This window comes from Pelmatolapia mariae, linkage group LG14, assembly GCF_036321145.2.
Source record: "Pelmatolapia mariae isolate MD_Pm_ZW linkage group LG14, Pm_UMD_F_2, whole genome shotgun sequence".
Classification (NCBI taxonomy): Eukaryota; Metazoa; Chordata; class Actinopteri; order Cichliformes; family Cichlidae; genus Pelmatolapia; species Pelmatolapia mariae.
Genome location: NC_086239.1, coordinates 29,214,771 through 29,234,202, shown reverse-complemented (window position 1 = coordinate 29,234,202; position 19,432 = coordinate 29,214,771). Strand labels below are relative to the sequence as shown.

Below are 19,432 nucleotides of genomic sequence, written 5' to 3'. Positions count from 1 at the left end.
TTGAATGGAGTTCTCGCCCAGAACAAAGTATAGGTTTTCATTTTGTGAATAACTTGAAAATCTTAGCTCAAACAGCTGCAAAACCTGTTTGCCCAACACGGGGATGTTGAATTCTATAAGATTAAGCCATAAATATGTTTGTCTGAGTCTTCTTTTATGCATAGCAGATGTTGACAGATGTTTAATATCTCTGCATCTGCTGATTTGACTTTTGTACACATTACATATCACTTTGGTTTTGTCTGCAGCACTGACTGTAAAATGCTTCCACACAGAACTTGAGTTTTTTGGCTGGTGGAGGCCAAGATATGGCTCACCAGCAGCAACACTCTTTTCTATTTGGTTGCCCAAATCCATGTGGGGAGTTTCAGCTAAGTTAATGAGTGATGGGAAGGTATGCTAAGGTTAACTAGCCTATAGCCTACATCTTGCTGTCTGCAAAAGACAGAGTAACTTAAACGTACCATATAACTCGCACAAGTGCATACAATTCGACACAACTACACAAGCATTGTTTTAACCTTTTTAACTGAACGATAAGGTTACTCTGTCAACAGCCTATTGTCTAAATTACCGAGCTAACAGAGCTACGTAAACAGAGCGAACATGAGAGCACCCGACTGCAGACGTCAATAATGCAGCGCAATGGAATAAACTCCTGATCTTTGCGAAAGTTATAAACTGCGTCCGGAACCAAGTTAAAGTACAAAAAAAAATCTATTCAACAATAATAGTGATGCAGTTCAGTCTTTCTTTGCTCAGCCGAGCCTTCTCTGTTGCTGTGTGGAGCAGCCTGTGTCAGTCACCTCTTTCACACGTCAATCACTCATCCGGTGATGCACAAAACTTTATATCAAAAAGCTTTATATCAGCTTTTTGATATAAAGTTTTCCCTTGTTCCTGAATACAAATATTTTTTAAAGTATTTGTTCGAAATAAGTATTCATAAAAAACACGTTATTTGTGCCTGTCCGAATACCATATTCGGGTTCGGCTCCACCCCGACTGTTGCATGGAGTCCAGCATTTGGGTCCTACTTCCGCACTTCCCCATGGTCTGCGACACAGACCCTGACACTGCCAGCACGAAGACACAAGGAGATAAAATTCAATATTGTATATATTTCATAGAATAAAAGCTTCAAGATGAACGTAGTTGTATAAATATATGTAAGTTTTGTTTTCAGCATATTTTCTCCAAAAGAGGGCCATTCCGAATAACCTCTACTTGTGATCACTTTTAAAGTTATTAACAGTGTGCCAACTATGAAACAAGACCCAAAAGAAAATCATCAGTTTTGCACTGACTTTATCACTGACAAGGGATGAGACTCCAAGTGGTTTGCATATCAGTCTCACTGACTGGTTCCACTTGGACTTACACTTGTGCTACAATCAGCTGATTTCACTTGTCATGTGGGTCCATGCAGTTGCTCTTTGAATGCAACTGCATGGACCGCATGCTAATTCTAAGCTAGCCAAGAACTCAGGGTGACATTAAACCTGACTGAGTGCCAACAACAACCCAGCAGCCAGACCCTGAACTTCAACAGGCAACAAAAGTAGTGATGAGTGGTCATTACATTTTTGACAACACTTAGGCACTAGACACCTCTTATAGTCTTTTGTTCGGCTGGACCTAACTGGGAATTAATAAAGTTCACATGGGACCCAGTAAACTATAATATAAAAGCTTTCTCTTTTCTGCAGTCATACATTCAAGTACTTCCCACTAATGACCAGATGAAAATTTTTTTTTTCTATATTTAAGTGCCCTTCGCCCTGCCAGGCTAAGTAAACAGTCTTCCAGCCAACCCAGGTGGCCTTGTGTAGGACAGGACAAAATAGTCTATGCACAGTCTGTTATCAGGGTGTTTTTGTTCAGCTCCAGCCTTGAGACCACAGCTGGCGCCGAAATGGTAGCTGCATGAAATGATGGTGGTTTTTACTTTAGTGCGAACAACTCATGTGAATTTCAAAGCTGTTCTAGCAGTCTGACACTGGTCTCTCAATCTCCCGTTGGAGAGCCGTGAGCTTCTCCATAATGTTATCAGTCTTGTGCTCAAAGAGCAGATTCTGAGAACTCACGACCGCCATGAGCTTCTCCAAGATGTAATCCAATTTTTGCTCAGCGGTCTTATTCTGAGTGTTCACGGCAGCCACAAGCTTCTCCAAGATCTTATCCGTGCTGCGCTCAATGAGCCCATTTTAAGAACTCACGACTCATCCCATCGTTTCAATCACAGCGGGCAGCCTTGTGGGATTTTGAACAGCAGATTCCGCTTTCTTTAATCTTCGATAAGCCAGGGCCAAGCCAGCTCTGATCAGCAAGAACCCTGTTATCATGGTTCCGAACAGGTAGGTGTCTTCGACATCCTCAGTCGACAGTCCCGCCAGGCACATGACCCTCCAGTTACGCCACCCGTCCATCGTGGATCCGGCAGGGAAAATACCTCCAGGACACTCAGGCTCACCCGAGCCCAGGCTTCTCATTGAGAAGAGGGTGTCAATTGCATTCAGGGACCAGTTGATCAAATCCATAATTCCTCTTATAGGTTTTAGAGAACAGACTGTGAGAGAGTGTTCCAGGGAAAGAGTAAGAAAATAGACGAGACTAGACAAGGACACAAGACGCTAAGCAGGGAAGATAAGGGAAGGGAGAGGAGAAACGTGTGACCGCCTTCGCCAAGAGCCAGAAGAGAGACCCTTGTCCTCCAAAAGAGAAAGGCACTCAGTTTTTAGCTAACTCTTGACTGAGGATAGCAAATTCAAGTGCTGTTGTAATAGAAAAGTTAAATTCAGTTGTTTATTTATGGCATCATCCAATATTAAGGCTGTTCATCAAAGAAAATGAAAGAATAAAGAGCTTGGACCTGACCATTAAAAATTAAATATTCAGCAGCAGTCCATGAATTGTTGCAGAGCATATATACTAACTTTCTCCAGCACACCATATGGCAAGCGCAGTTGACTAATTAGACATGGGTGAGGAATGCCTTCTTTTTTTGCTTTCTGGGTCTGCTGTTTCAATGTCCTGGTATCGAAACATTTTGGACCACCTCGAGTGTACACCACTTAAAGCGCTTAACAGAAAAGTGCAAAAGACACAAAACTAGCTGTAGCCATATGGACAGTAGCATGAAGTTACACCTTTAGCATAGGAGAACAGCTGGATGAACACTATCAAATGCACAACAAAGGTGACAAAAAATCAGCACATTCTGTCTAGAATCAGGAGGTAATAACGAAGAGAATCGGCTGCCCAACGGATGGCCAGGCACTCTTTCTTGCAGGCAACTGCAAGTGACAAATAAATAAAGCTTCTTCATCATCTTCATCTTTCTCCACTGGCCTCCTGCTCTTATTACTTTCATGCAGATGTACACAATTGGTCGGTCGACCCCCCTTACCTGCTGGGACAAAACAGCCCCTGGCCCTCTGTGCGAGGTGTCGGTCGACGATGTAGAGGAGGGGTTCCCCACAACACCGCCTGGCACTGCTCTGTCTACCTGAGTCAAGGAGCTGGTCAGGTCTGCAAAGCCTGGCATGAACCAGGGTAGTAACCAGCCAGCCTCAAGAACCGACTCATGTGTTTTTTGGTCTTGTCCTGTACGGACCACTCTCTGAAGAGCTTTTTTGTCCTTGACACAGCTGTTCGCATACCAGGATGTGATGTTCTGTGGGAGGATGCTTTCCACAGTACCTGTATAGAAAGTACTGAGGATTCCTGCAGAGACCCTGAACTTCCTCAGTTGTCGTAGGTTGTACAGGCACTACCTAGCCTTTTTGGACTGGACCTGAATGTGGGCAGACCATGTCAGATCTGAGGAGATGTGGACACCAAGGTACTTGAAGGACTGCGCCCTCTCCACTGGAGCTTCATTGATGACAATGTGCTTGTAGTCTCTCTGCTGACTTCTTCTGAAGTCCACCACCAGCTCCTTGTTCTTGCCGACGTTCAGCTGGAGGTGGTTATCCTGAGACTAGAATCCAGATTCTCCACTTCATCCATGTAGACTGCCTCATCATTGTTGGAGATGGTCCCCAACACCATTGTGTCATCAGCAAACTTCACAATGGAAGTTTGTGAAGTTTTAATAAGTAAACAACTAAAAAGGTGCATAGTCTATGCAGAGCGGTCAGGAAGGATGTGGCCACACCATATTGAGCTTCATGATTCTAGAAACATTCTGATTCTAGAGTGAGGGCAGTCTTCACACAGTGCATCAAGGGTAAGCTACACCCCAGTGCCTTTTTCTCCCTTCGTCTTTCTCAGGCTCAGAAGAACTACTACTATGACATGGGTGATCAGGAGTTGCTGAAAATCAAGTTAGCACTCGAGGAGTGGAGGCATTGGTTTGAGGGAACTGAACATCCTGTGCTTATCTGGACAGACCATAAACATCTGGCATATCTTTAAGCCAGGTGGATATTATTTTTCACCAGGTTCAATCTAACTATCACTTACTGGCCCGTGTCACAGAACTTTAAGCCTGACACTCACATCAGTTCCCCCAAAACATGAGAGGTCAATAATATGACATTATTGATTTAATGAATCAATAATGTCATATTGATTCATTAATTACTGAATCGATTTTTAAATATTAATGTATTTTGGTAGAAATGCTACAATCATAGGTTAAAGCTCGCAAAACTCTTTCAACAACTGCCAAACAGCTAAAAAAACAAACAAATGAGAGCAGGTAAATGGATTCTACAAAATACATGGATAGTTCACCCAACAGCACCCAACAGAACACACAAGTTTTGCTGATCAGGCCCAACATGAGGTTCATTAAGACCATTAATAGAATTTTCCTTCATTAAAATCCAAAATATTTCAGCTGTCATGGCACTTACCCAGTTTCATTAACTGCTTTAGCAAGACAAAATACAACAACAATACATTTTCCATCTGACTTCTCTTCTCAGTGTTGAATTAGTTATCGGCCAAATGTTTTACCCATGCTAGTCACAAACGTGGGACCACGAAGTCTCTGCTAGGTGGGTTTCAGATGAGCTGAGGTAGCCACATATCTTTAGAACACACCTAGCATCAGTAAACCTACCAACTGGTCAACCTATGTGTGGTCAGTTTTAGGATATAAATGTCTGATGTTTTTCACGTCTTACTTACATGTGTTACTAATTCGTGTCTATGCAGTTTAAAAAAACATCAAAGGCAGAAAACTAAAATGCAAGAAATTTGCTTGTAATTTAAACGTCCTTGTTTATAATAAACAGATTAAAAGAGACAATGCCGAGGAAAGGAAGACAGGACAGTTTTCACTTAACTGAATACCTCACAAACAGGCCTAGTACCTGTCACAGTAACATGTGTAGGAGTTTTTAAGACATAACCCTAAAATAATAGGATGTAGTCTTACTTGTTGCATTAACTACAGAATTACAGCAAACAACAACTTTTCAGTTCTTTCAGATCTGTTATGTTGACTTTACTACAAAGTCTCCTGAGTATACCATCAATTACCTATTTAGAGGCATCAATACTGAGGTAAATGGGTACTAGGGGACGATGACAACACAGTAGAAGGAAGTTTCATGTATAATTGTTATTCTTAGTTGCTGTAAGCTTCAAAGTAATGATGCACAGTCATTTCTCAGAAAACTACAGGGAACGCAGCAGAAGACATTTGGCTCTGGAACAGAATGGAAGATTTCTCCACTGGATTTGATTTTGAGTTTTGATTTTTATTAAAAGGAAAATCTTGCATTTATTAACAAAACTTTAATGAACTCTTAGAAGTACTACAAACACGTTTGTTATCTATGGCAGGTAACAACTCAGTGAATGATGGTTTTTTTCAGCGATCAATCAGCTACCGTGTCATTATCGTACAGATCCTGGTAATATTTTTTCTTTGCATCAACATGTTGCTCATTGTGATCTTTGTTAAAAAGGAATGTTTTCACACATCTGCACGTTACATTTTGTTTTTTGTAACACTGCTGTCTGACAGTGTTTTGTTATTGGTGTCAGATGTTTTACTTGTATTGACCCATTTTGAAATTACAATGCCAGTATGGTTGTGTATAACTATCTCTGTTGTTGTACTTCTTTACTTCATTGTCACACCGGTTACTCTGACAGCAATGACTCTGGAGCGCTATGTGGCCATTTGTATGCCCCTGCGTCATGGACAGCTCTGCTCTACACGCAGCACTATGTACTGTATCCTGATCATTCACGGTGTCAGCTCTGGCCCTTGTATAATTATTCTGTCCATGTTCTTTGCTTCCTCCTCACTTAAGTTCTACAAGCAATCCATAATATGTAGCGGAGAGACATTTTCTCTTTACAGATGGCAGGATCATGTTCGATCAGCTGTGTATCAATTTTATTTCTTGATTATGGGCACCACTATTGCATTCTCATATGTTCAAATAATGAAAGTGGCCAAAGCTGCATCAGGAGAGAAAAAGAAGTTGACACATAAAGGACTCAAAACAGTGATCCTTCATGCTTTCCAGTTGCTGCTCTGTCTCATTCAGCTGTGGTGCCCATTCATAGAAATTGCAGTGCTTCAGATTGATTTTACTTTATTTCTGAATGTCCGATATTCTAACTATATTATGTTCAATATTGCTCCAAGGTGCCTAAGTCCTCTGATCTATGGCCTCAGGGATGAAAATTTTTTTCTTGTACTGAAAAATCTTATGCCTACTTCATCCTGTTCAAAATAAACATAATTTGAATCACATCAGAAATATAAATGCTGCCATTCATATTTCCTCAGACCATACAGCAAAATACTGGTTCAATATGCAATAAAAAGAATAATAATAAATAATGATTATTTTTATAGGCTTCAGCCCCCCGCCCCCACAACCCTGAAAAGGATAAGCAGAAGAGAATGGATGAATTAATGAATGGATGATTAAATTATTAATCATCCATACATTTCCTGAATATATACAGGAACTTTGCTTTCCTGTATATGTTCTGTGAGGCTGCATTTTTTCTTGTATTAAAAAAAGCTCTGCTTCTTTGTGTTTAGCTACACATCACTGCCAGGTGCAATTTACACAAAATTTTAAAATCAGCAAATAAAATTAAAATAAATGTTTAGTGTTTTTACAATAAGGTATTTGTTTATTGTAGTATATCTAAGCTATTTGTCCAAGAAAATGAAGAATGAAATGTTGACTTTTCATAGTGGTGCAGCTTGATCTATTGTTATGATTTGGTGCAACATACATACAATTTATCTGAAATTTACAAATGATTTAGTATGTGTTACATGGCAGCCCTAAAAAATATCATTGTAACTCAGTATTATCTGATAGGGTAACAAATACAGATGCACAAATGATATATACATATACAACAAATACAAGTTTTATCATTTTATTGCTGTTAAATGAATGGTGAACAATGATGAAGGTTGGAATAATGCTATTTTGAAAAACATCTTCGGTACTGATCATAATCCATTGATAAGAATCATGGCAACAAAAATATTAACGATATTTAACAAGTAAATAAATTGTTATTATCATTAATATTAATAATAATAATGATTTATTTCTTTATTGCTTTTTTGGAAAGAAGTATTTAAAATTGTAAATATTTATTTTTTTTTTTTAAATGACACTTTTCTATATGCAGAACTATGAAATCAACAGCGTTTGGGTTTTTGTTTCCTTTTTTCCCATATATCTATTTATTTTAGTCCCACATAACTGTGCTGTCGTCTGAAACCCATTTTTTTCTAGTTTCCACCACCAGTGTTGGGAAGGTTACTTTTAAAATGTATTCCACTACAGATTACAGAATACATGCCCCAAAATGTATTTTGTAACGTATTCCGTTACGTTACTCAATGAGAGTAACGTATTCTGAATACTTTGGATTACTTAATATATTATCATGCTTTTTACAACTACATGAATGTACTATTGCTGTGTGATTTATTACTTTTACTGAAGGTTATTCGCCATACCAATACCAATTAGATTTTTAAATTTTAATATAAAATGAGTAACAGTAGGGTGGACATTAGGTAAGGCTGCACTTTTTGCAGCGATCTTGTATAGAAAACGATTTTGTGCGTATATAAAACAGGTCCGCGGCTCCGAACTGTAAAGGGGCCTCTGGCTAACACATGTCAGGCTCATAGCCGAAAACTAGCTTTACTTTGTTGTCTGGGTCAACTTTGTTAGCAAGAGACAGAGAGAGGCGTTGAAAGGCTGCTCCAACGGAACTTATTGTTTCGGAGGAAAACACGAACACAGTGTACAGTTGAGTCTTAATAGCTCACTTACAACTGGGCTCGTCAGACACTCTTTTTGGCTGCAGTGGTTATTATTATATTTACACGCTTCCATCTCCCGTTTCTGGTTGGTGACAACTCATACATTTCCACTCTCCTTTTTCTCCCTCCCTCGCGCTCACAGACACATAACGGGTATGGCAGTCCATTCTCGCTGCAGCACGGACTACACTGCCCATGAGGCTACATTCTTTAGGGCTATGCCTGTAACACTCTGCCTATTGCCTTCATATTAAATAATTTTTGTGAATAATTTTTTAAAAAATTCTTCACATCATTATGCAGGCCGCAAGTAGGGTTGACATGGGCCACGAGATTGAGACAGACATTAGAGCCTCTTAATGCGTGTTTTGTTTGGGCATAGCCTTATGAAACAGGAAAATACCGCTGTGTAATCCATTCATTTCAACAAAGTAACTATATTCTGAATACCACCTTTTTAAACAGTAATTGTAACAGAATACAGTTACTCATATTTTGTATTTTAAATACGTAACGGCGGTACATGTATTCCGTTACTCCCCAACACTGTCCACCAAACAAAAACAGTTTCCTGCTACCTTGAGCAAAGCACAGCACAAGGGAGCTGCTCAGGGAGCATCTGTGTGTTCTGCAAAGTTCAACACAGTTAGCACAGTTAACACACATATTCGAGCAACCACTTATCGCTCCCTGTCATTCTGCCACTTGAAGAGTGTCCAAAAATTACTTTATGTTTTGCACCTAATGTTCTTCAACATACTCTAAATCAGGGGTCGGCAACCCTGGGCTCGCGTGCCACAGTTGGCACGCGAAGGGTTAACTGATGGCACAACCATAGCTGGACTGGCCATCAATGGTGATTTTTTGTTTTTATGGGCCGATGATTTTTTTTTTTTAGTAACGGTATAAGCAATGAAAGATGGTGGATTGGCCAGATGCTGGCAGATGTGTAAAAATAACTCAGTTGTTTGGTGGTGGCTATGGCGGAGCTGCCACAAGAGGCCAGGTGGATGAGGGAAAGGTGAGGTAAGAGGAGGAGAGACCCGAGGCGGCCACCGGTCCGAGTGTCAGCTGAACTGAACTTCAGGTAAGAAGTTATGACCTGCAGTCTATCTGGGTCAGATATAAACCAAGTTTAGGTGTAGTTTATTTTCGTTGTGCTTAGTTTTTACAGTCAGTTACAATAACTCGTACTGGGTACTATAGTACCACTAGCTATAGCTAGCATGACGGAGTTTCTATACAGCTGGGTGGGTGCTATGATTTTACTGATAGTGAACTTTATTTTATTCATAAGGTTAGTTAGTAGAGCTGCCAACCGTGCTGTAAAAAATGGAATCGTCTTGTATTCAGAGAAAATATCACACGTTTCGTATTGAGCTGAAAAGGAACACAGTTTGTCCCGTACTTCAGCTAGAATGGAAAAAGACACAAAGCTGGAGTTATTCTGCGTCTTTACGCTGCAGCTGTTTCTTCTTCTCTCATTCAATCATGAAACTGATCAATGATCAGCTGATCGGTATTTCTGAAGCAAGTCCTGTCTCTCGTTTGTTTATCGCCCACTTTGCACCAGCAAGAGGAAACCAGCGGATGTCGTGCTAAACAACAGCAGCGCGTTTAAGCTTGATCAGCTGTTGTTAGAATTTATTTAATATTAATTTCTAGTATCAGCTGATGTTTGCTGGATCCACAGCTGTAAAAGCTGCTGGCCATGATATCGGTTTGGATATCTGGTGAGAGGGAAACATGAAGATGAAACCAGGAGATGTCCTTACTGAATCATCAGAGCTGAACAGGTGATGGAGAAACAGGTTTACCTTTTAGGTGACATGAGTGAGTTGAAGGTAAGTTACGAACTGTTTCTGAGAGATAAATAACACCAGGATCCTTTTCTAAGTAGCTGACAGCCGGTAACTGTGCAGGGGCGGATCTAGCAAAGTTTTGCCAGGGGGCCAGGTAGGGCATTAACAGGGAAAGGGGGGCACAAAGAAATACTTTTCTTTCTTATTCTCATTTAAAATGTCTAGCTTTTATTAAATAATTATCTGAATCTTACAACCAAAGTTTTTATCTGATGTACAACGTATAGAAATCATACATATACCAACAAGACAGTGTACATCACTGTCACAACAGCGTTTGTTTTCATTCAAAGGCTTTATGGATTTTCCTATAATACCTGGTGGGCCGGTCTCTAGTCAAAATGCCCGGGCCGATTTTTTGTCCCAGTCCAGCCCTGGGCACGACACGCAGTGAATTAATCTGAGAGGGTGCATTAAAAAATAAATGGCCGGGCCAGCAGTGCACATCGCAAATTAGCTCGGATAGACACATTAGTTGTACCGCTTCTTAATGACGGTATCTTAGCTAACAACCCCAACTACCAGATTCAACTTGTAATTGGCTAAAAATCACTTAGCCTGCTGGTGAGAGGGACGTTGCTAGCTGTCAGTTTTTTCAAGTAATGTTGAAATTTCCACATTCTGACACTTCAAATGCTTCAGGAGCTCTCCGCTCAGCGCAGCAACTGTTAATATAGAGCGTTATTAAATTTATTGCTAATGCAATTATATGGCACATTGACTTCTGAGGAAATTTTAGATGGCACTCGTCGTCAGAAAGGTTGCCTACCCCTGCTCTAGATGCATCCAGAATATGTTTCTTGCATAGTTAAGTTCTGTGTGAGACAGTGACGCCTAGGAAAAGACTAGGTGACGACCAAGAACAGTTTGGTAACTACTATAAATGGCGGCTCAGAAAGACAGCTCTACGTGCAGGGAGGGTTAGCTCCCTGGTCTGCAGTTTTCATGAGAAAGCACCCCAACAAGCTAGAGATACCCCCAGGAGACTCAAGGTTAATGACCAATGTAATGGATAGGACTATAAGTAAGACCGTGGCAAGCTGTGGAAGAACCAGCGTGGCCTAAAGGTCCATCAGGCGAGAATGAAATGTTTGGAGCGGGAGAGTGAGATGCAATGCACAGGTCCTGAACCCGGTGAGACGCATCCCATAGGGCCCAGTCCCTCCACACACCGGAGTCTTCCAATCCAAATAGAGTAGTTCCATCAAACAGAGTGATTGGCAGAAGTTTGATGAGGATGTGGCCAACATCATACAAGCCAGAGCCAAAAGAGATGCTGACAGCGGGCTTGAAGCAATGACCACCATCATGCAGAGCAGAGTGGCACAGGAGACAGGGAAGAGATAGAGCCAGGAAATGAGCAACTTTTACTGCTAATCCCTTTCGCTTTTCAAAACTACTGCTTGGGGACAAGCACAGTGGCCAGTTGGAGTGCTCAAGAGAGGAGGTGAATCACTTCCTTCAAGACATCATGAGTGACCCACAGAGGAAACAAGACTTGAGACCTAATGAAGCTCTCATCAACCCCGTCTCACCATCAGCAGAGTTTAAGCTGATGGAGCCAAGTTTGAAGAAGGTGTGTGAGGTCATCAAGGCAGCCTGCTGAGCATCCTCCCGAGGTCCCAGTGGCATACCCTACCTACCTTGTGCATAAGCGCTACCCAGAGCTGCTCCGACACCTGTGGAAGATCTTAAAGGTTATATGGCAGAGAGGGAGAGTTGCTGTGGAGGTGCACAGAGGGAGTCTGTATTCTCAAAGAGGTGGACTCGAAAAACATTAACCAGTTTTGGAGCATCTCACTATGAGCGTGGTGGGGAAGGTTTTTTTTTTTAGCACTGACCTAGTTTCTTCCTCAAAACAACTACACTGATCCATTAGTTCAGAAAGGGAGGATCCCAGGAGTTCCTGGATGCCTAGACCACACCGGCGTAGTTACACACCTTATAAGAGAAGCCCACAAGAACAGAGGCGACCTACCTGTATTGTGGCTGGACCTGACCAACGCCTATGGCTCAAATAAACATAAGCTGGTTGAGCATGCTCTACACTTCCACCATGTTCCCAGGAAGATCAAGGATATTGGATTATTAGATTATTAGGACAATTACAGGTCTGAAGTCACCTCTGGGTCAGTGACTTCAGGCTGGCTTTGCCTTGTGAAAGGAATAATAACAGGCTGTACTATCTCAGTTACGCTCTTTACTCTGGCAATGAACATGGTGGTGGAGTGTAGAGGCCAGTGCGGCAACAGTGCTAACCACCATGCCACCGTGCTGGGATGAGTTTCAAACCTTCCAATTCAAGATCTATGGTGCTGAAGAAGGGGAAGGTGACGGACAAGTTCTGGTTTTCAATCTCAAGAACCATAATCCCATCCATAATGGAGTAACCAGTCAAGAGCTTGGGAAAACTCTTTGACTCCAGCCTGAAAGACTCTGCTGCCACCCAGAAGGCAAATGAGGAGCTGAGGGCATGGCTCACTGAGGTAGAGAAGTCCAGCCTGCCTGGAAGATTTAAAGCCTGGATCTACCAGCATTCCATCCTGCCTCGAATCCAGTGGCCTCTGCTTGTCTACACAGTCCCAATAACTAATGTGGAATCCCTTGAACAGAAGATCAGCGGCTTTCTTCGCAAGTGGCTGGGTCTTCCCCAGAGCCTCACCAGCACTGCCTTGTATGGGGCAAGCAACATCTTGCAGTTCCCCTTCAGTGGTCTCACAGTTAACGTCAAGGTGGCATGCACAAGAGAAGCCCTACAGTACAGAGATTCTAAAGACTGCAAGGTGGCATCAGCAGGCATTGAGGTAAGGACAGGAAGAAAGTGGAAGGCTGTGAATAAGTCTCCCTCCCTGGCTTTCGGGTGGCGCTGTCACTTGGTGTTCATTCTCTTTGCAGTAGAGTATCACTTCCTGTTTCAACACACAGTGGTGTTTTTGAGTAGCCTCCCTGCATAGCAATTTTATTAAAAACTTTTAGATAACTTCTGTTTTCATAGTATAATCTTCACGTGCTTCATCCGAAGCACACTCTCTGTGTACTCACTCCCTAATTTATAGCCAAAGTATTCACTCACTGTGTCTTTACTGTTTCGCTAGCTTAGCTTAGCTCGTATCCGACTCGCTAGCAGCATGGCCTCTTCAACTGTCCCTCCTGCACTTTCCTGCTCATTGTGTCAGATGTTTAGTTACTCCTCGCCCTCCTTTAGCTAGTGTGACCAAGTGGTCGGCGGGGTTCTAAAAGAAATAATAAAAATGACAACGCCACCTGGGGGGAAATTCTAGCCCCCAGGAAATATGAACTATAAAAAATAAAATGTAACTAAAACAAAGCTCGCACAGGTTCAAGGATGCACACTGAGGCCAACTCAAATATGAACACAATTTTATTTATTAATGTAAAATGAAAAACAAAACAACAGCGCACTGAATATCTAAAACGGTGTCCCAAATTACAATAAAAATAAATACAACTGGGACTTACCAGCAGCGGTGGACCAAAAGAAAACCACACAAAAAAAACCTACTATAGTCTATTCACCTGGTGCTGTACAACAAAAGAAGTGTGGAAAACGACCCGCCACCTAAGGTCCCACGGCCGCTGGTAGATCCTCAGTTCGCTGAAATAAAAGCACAAGATAAACACATTAAAAAGGATAAAAACATGGGACATCAACAGGCTCTCAACCTACGAAACAAAAGAAAGAAACAATTAAAAGAAAACAAAAGTCGGTGATACAACACACCCAGTTATACACCACAGAGCACTGATTAAAAATACTTTCGCTCGGTGAACCAGCCCACAGCTGGTGCTGGGTCCGATTGTCCTTGGTCTGCTCGGTCTCACACAACTTCCCACAGCTGGGAGAAAGGGGAAAGGCAGTACCAGTTCGTATAACCGGCCCAATATACGGCCGAGAATCGCCCCGGCCAGCCACGAAAGCTGGAGCGAACAATAGTCCAAAAGGGCGTGGCAAAGCAAGCTACAAGGGAAAACTGGGCCGCCGCAGATTAACCGTAATATAACAAAGTCAACAAGACAAGACAGCAGCAGGGCAGGTGCCCGACTCTCCGCGTAATCAAAGCAGGCGGTTGGTCCCCGAGAGGGCACGGCAGCAATCCAACCCTACAAATAAGAAAAAGGCAAAACTAACCTTAGTCTTCTTTAATTTACAAAACTAGCAGCTATAAAATAAGCGGCTTACCCCAGAACTTGGAGGCGCTGTACTGCACGGCGGATGCACTCACGCGTCTCCTCACCACGGCTGGAGCAAAGGAAAGAAAAACAGCCGCGCTGTAGCGGGCCGCAGAAATATAACTACTAATTGCCGACATTAGGGAGAAGTCAGAAATCGAAGGGGAGACCTACCTGTAGCAATCGCACGACCTGATCGCCTCAGTAATTTAACCAACAGCCAGCGTCTACCGCTATAGCGTACCAGAAGCTCGGGAGGAAATAATCCAACGAGAAAACCCGGCTTCCCTTTATACAGGTAAACGCCGCCCTGTAATCAATATACAGGAGGGCTCCTAGTTGACGTAAGCGCGCAGCGGGAGCAAGCACAGGAGAGAGAAAGAGAGAGAGAGAGAGGAAAAGCGAGTAGCCCCTCCGGCTACACTAGGGTGACCATATTTTGATTTCCAAAAAAGAGGACCCTTGGCCCAGTCATGAAGAACTTTAATAATACTGTTTGCTTAGAGAAAATTTTAACATATTTAAACGATGCCTTCTCTGTGCGGTTAATGAATGGTGAAACAAAAATGTCATATAGGGTTTTACAAAAAAACAAGGGCAAAAAAATTACTTAAAACCTCTGGAATTAAATAATGCTACAGAAATAAAGCCTCATCTGTATAAGAAAAATTACCAGTACTGGGACGGTACGAGGGAAATTTCTTTTGCAGTTCGTCTGAAAAGCTGCAGTTGCGCTTTGGCATCTTTTAAACATCACCAGGCGCGATGCAGTGCTGTCTGTCCCGTCTGTGAGCGCAGAACAACAACTCACAAAGCAGCAGCTCGGGGATGAGATCACACATATGGGTCCTCTCTAGGAAAACCCAGACATTTTCATCAATCTCGAAAATCCCCCCGGACAGAACGTGAAAAGTGGACATGTCCGGGGAAAGAGGACAGTTGGTCACCGTACTTTAGCAGTAATGATACTTGTAACAAATGTAGCATATTTGTAGCTCTGGAGGCCAGAATTACTGAATTGGAGTCTCGGCTTTGCACCCTCGATTCACCCATAACTAGCCAGGCCCCTATAAGCGGTGCAGCCGAAGATAGTGTAGGCCCCGCTAGCTGTTCCCCGGCAGACTCCAAGCAGGTGGGGAAAGAGGGCAGCTGGGTGACGTGAGGAGGAAGCATAGTCTTAAACAGAAGCCCCAGGTACACCACCAACCTGTTCATATGTCTAACCGTTTTTCCCCACTCGGCGACACACCAGCTAGGGGTCAAACTCTGGGAGTTGGTGATTCTGTTCTCAGACATGTGAAGCTAGAGACACCAGCAACCATAGTCAATTGTCTTCCAGGGGCCAGAGCAGGCGACATTGAAGGAAATTTAAAACTGCTGGCTAAGGGTAAATGTAAATTCAGTAAAATTATAATTCACGTCGGCAGTAATGACGCCCGGTTACGTCAATCGGAGGTCACTAAAATCAATATTGAATCAGTGTGTAACTTTGCCAAAACAATGTAGTCCTCTGTAATTTTCTCTGGTCCCCTCCCCAATCACACCAGGAGTGACATGTTTAGCCGCATGTTCTCCTTAAATTGCTGGCTGTCTGAGTGGTGTCCAGAAAACGATGTGGGCTTCATAGATAATTGGGAAACTTTCTGCAGTAAACCTGGTCTTGTAAGGACAGACAGCATTCATCCCACTTTGGATGGATGCTGAACAAATTTATTAAACCCCCCAAAATATGACTATCCAGAGTTGGGACCAGGAAGCAGAGTTGCAGTCTTACATGCCTCTCTTCTCTCCTCCTGTTACCCGCCCAAAAACCCATCTCCATAGAGAGTGTGTCAGCTCCCAAACAGACAAAAAACAAACTAAAAACCAGCAATAAGCAACTTAAACATAAAAAATCACAATGAAAGAACAATACAGTATTCATATCTGAACCAAAGGGTAAAACTGTGAAATGTGGATTATTAAACACTAGATCTCTCTCTTCCAAGTCTCTGTTAGTACACGACTTAATAATTGATCAACAAATTGACTTACTCTGCCTCACAGAAACCTGGTTGCAGCAGGATGATTATGTTAGTTTCAGTGAGTCAACACCCCAGAGTGACTCTAACTACCAGAAATCTCGAAGCACAGGCCGAGTGTGGCAGCAATTTTTCACACCAGCCTATTAATCAACCAAAGATCAAGAAAGACTTTTAATTCATTTGAAAGCCTGATGCTTAGCCTTGCCCACCCCAGCTGTAAAACTCAGAAACCAGTCTTACTTGTTATCATATATCGTCCACCTGGGCCTTACACAGAGTTTCTCTCTGATTTCTCAGACTTTTTATCTGATTTAGTGCTCAGCTCAGATAAAATAATTATTGTGGGTGATTTTAACATCCATGTAGATGCAAAAAATGACAGCCTCAACATTGCATTTAATCTGTTATTAGACTCAACTGGCTTCTCTCAAAATGTAAAAGAACCCACTCACCATTTTAGTCACACTCTAGATCTTGTTTTAACATATGGCATAGAAACTGAGCATTTAACAGTATTTCTTGAAACCGCTCTCTTGTCTGATCATTTCCTGATAACATTTACATTTACAATAATTGATTACACAGCAGTGGGGAGTAGACTTCATAACAGTAGATGTCTTTCTGAAAGTGCTGTAATTAAATTTAAGAATATTATCCACCCACTGTTATCATCTTCAATGCCCTGTACCAACATAGAGCAGAGCAGCTACCTGAACGCTACTCCAACAGAGGTCGATCATCTTGTTAATAATTTTACCTCCTCACTACGTATGACTCTGGATACTGTAGCTCCTGTGAAAACTAAGGCCTCAAATCAGAAGTACCTGACTCCTTGGTATAATTCACAAACATGTAGCCTGAAGCAGATAACTCGTAAGCTGGAGAGGAAATGGCGTGTCACAAATTTAGAAGATCATCATTTAGCTTGGAGAAATAGTTTATTGCTTCTGACACATGGAAGTGAATTCTTGAAAGGGTAGTTGTTAAACAGCTAAGATTATCTGCAGGGGAATGGCTTATTTGAAGAGTTAGTCAGGTTTCAGAGCTCATCACAGCACACAAACAGCTTTAGTGAAGGTTATAAATGATCTTCTTATGCCTTCTGACAGTCGTCTCTGTGCTTGTCCTGCTAGACCTCAATGCAGCGTTCGATACTGTTGACCATAATATTCTATTAGAGATCGATTAAAACATGCTGTAGGTATTACAGGTACTGCACTGCAGTGGTTTTGAATCATATCTATCTAATAGACTCCAATTTGTTCATGTAAATGGAGAGTCCTCTTCACACGCTGAAGTTAATTATGGGGTTCCACAGGGTTCGGTGCTAGGACCAATTCTGTTTACATTATATGTGCTTCCCTTAGGCAGTACCATCAGAAGACAGTGTACATTTTCACTCCTATACTGATGACACCCAACTCTATCTATCTATGAAGCCAGATAACATACACCAATTAGTTACAATGCAGGAATGTCTTAAAGACATAAAGACCTGGATGGCTGCTAACTTTCTGCTCCTTAACCCTTTAAGACCTACCATAGAACCAAGTCCGCCAGAGCTTATCTTTATATTTTTACATGCTGTAGTGCCATTTGAGGGAGCATTTCAAGTTGCTATACATCAATACAACCGTTATAACCCACATTTTAATAATATGCATGCATTAAGTTCATAGTAACTACATAAATTGCAAAAAAAATGTAATAAACTAAAAAAAAAATGAAAATCTTTTTTTTTTAACATATATTTCTAGTTAGAGAAATATATGTTAAAGTTTTGAGGTTTATCCCTCAAAACTGTAAATACAAAAAAGTTGCACGAAATAGTGTCCAACAACAGGAAATTTATTTTGAGTGTCTTCATAGTTTTATTTTTGAGATACTCCAATTTTTACATACTGCAGGAAAAAGGAAAATAAATATTATAATGCAAATTTGCAAAAAAAACAGCATGTGCATCAAAATAAACTATTTCCAGCAGTGCAATCTGAGTTCTACGCATCCCAGAAACGATACAGAAAAGCATGAGGTCAAACATAACTTAACAAACATAACAGCAGTATAGGCTTATAAGGCCCTGAAGGTGAAAAACGACATTTTCCGCAAAAATGACATCACTTCCGGTTTCAGACAGATAATGGCGGACACGCGATAGTTCGCACTGACATCTATTTCAATGTAGGAAGTGTTATGAACAGCTGATCGGATCGGCAAAGTGTGTTTCTGGAATATTATGTTTTTGTTGCTGCAAGTGCTTTTCATGCAATTTTTGCAAAGCTGTACGTGGAAGGAAACCGTGACCTAGGGCAGTGGTTCCCAAACTTTTTTTGCTGGGCCCCCCTTTGTTTATAAGAAAAATGTTCGCGCGCCCCCCCCCCCTCGCGCGCACGCACGCGCACATCCTCCAACCACACACACCCATATTTTGCTCCATTGTGGTTTATTTCACACCTCAAACATTTAGTAAACAATTAAGCAAATACAAGTAATCTGCAATAAATTACAGGTAGTAAGAAAATAAACTACTAACTCTTTTATGCTACGGCCACACCTACACGGGTATTTTTGAAAACGCAGCTGTTTCGTCCACACGTAAATGGCGTTTCAAATCACCGAAAACGGAGATTTTTTTAAATCACGCAACGTCAAAGGTATGTGCCTTTTTTCACGTCACGCTGTGCGCACGTTATTGTTTACATGAGATGAATTGCAGAATGGCAGATAGAGACAAAATACTGTTAATCTGACTATCTGCAGGTTTTACACGCTTACATACACACACGCAGTTACTGTCCCTCCATTTAGAAAGGCAGAGGCGTCACAGTGTGATTATTTTACATGTAGTTGTTTTTTTTCCTGTGTAATAATGTTCAACATTGCTATCAATACATTTTTCAATCCCTCTGCAAAATGGGTTCAAAAACATAAACAACTGTTGGATGTTGTTTGTCTGTGATTTGAACCGAGGGAACAAATCGTGGCAGGATCAGCCTGATATTATTTGTATCCCACTGTAGCTTTACTGTATAAAGAGCTAACATCTCCAAAATGTCAGGAGTAGTTAGTCATTACAA

General features: G+C 41.6%; 1 long non-coding RNA gene and 2 pseudogenes across 1 annotated transcript; 2 read left to right on the top strand and 1 right to left on the bottom strand.

Moving 5' to 3' along the window:
• The first annotated feature begins 5,792 nt into the window (after positions 1-5,792).
• Positions 5,793-6,718, top strand: LOC134640658 (odorant receptor 131-2-like; annotated as a pseudogene).
• A 2,540-nt stretch (positions 6,719-9,258) lies between these two features.
• On the top strand, positions 9,259-13,094 carry LOC134640656 (uncharacterized; annotated as a pseudogene).
• Positions 13,095-13,504: 410 nt separating this feature from the next.
• On the bottom strand, positions 13,505-14,624 carry LOC134641778 (uncharacterized). The gene is made up of 3 exons (XR_010095573.1): positions 14,506-14,624; positions 14,342-14,401; positions 13,505-13,756 (listed from the first exon to the last, which is right to left on the bottom strand). It is a non-coding gene; the product is annotated as an uncharacterized LOC134641778 (long non-coding RNA).
• Positions 14,625-19,432: the final 4,808 nt, after the last annotated feature.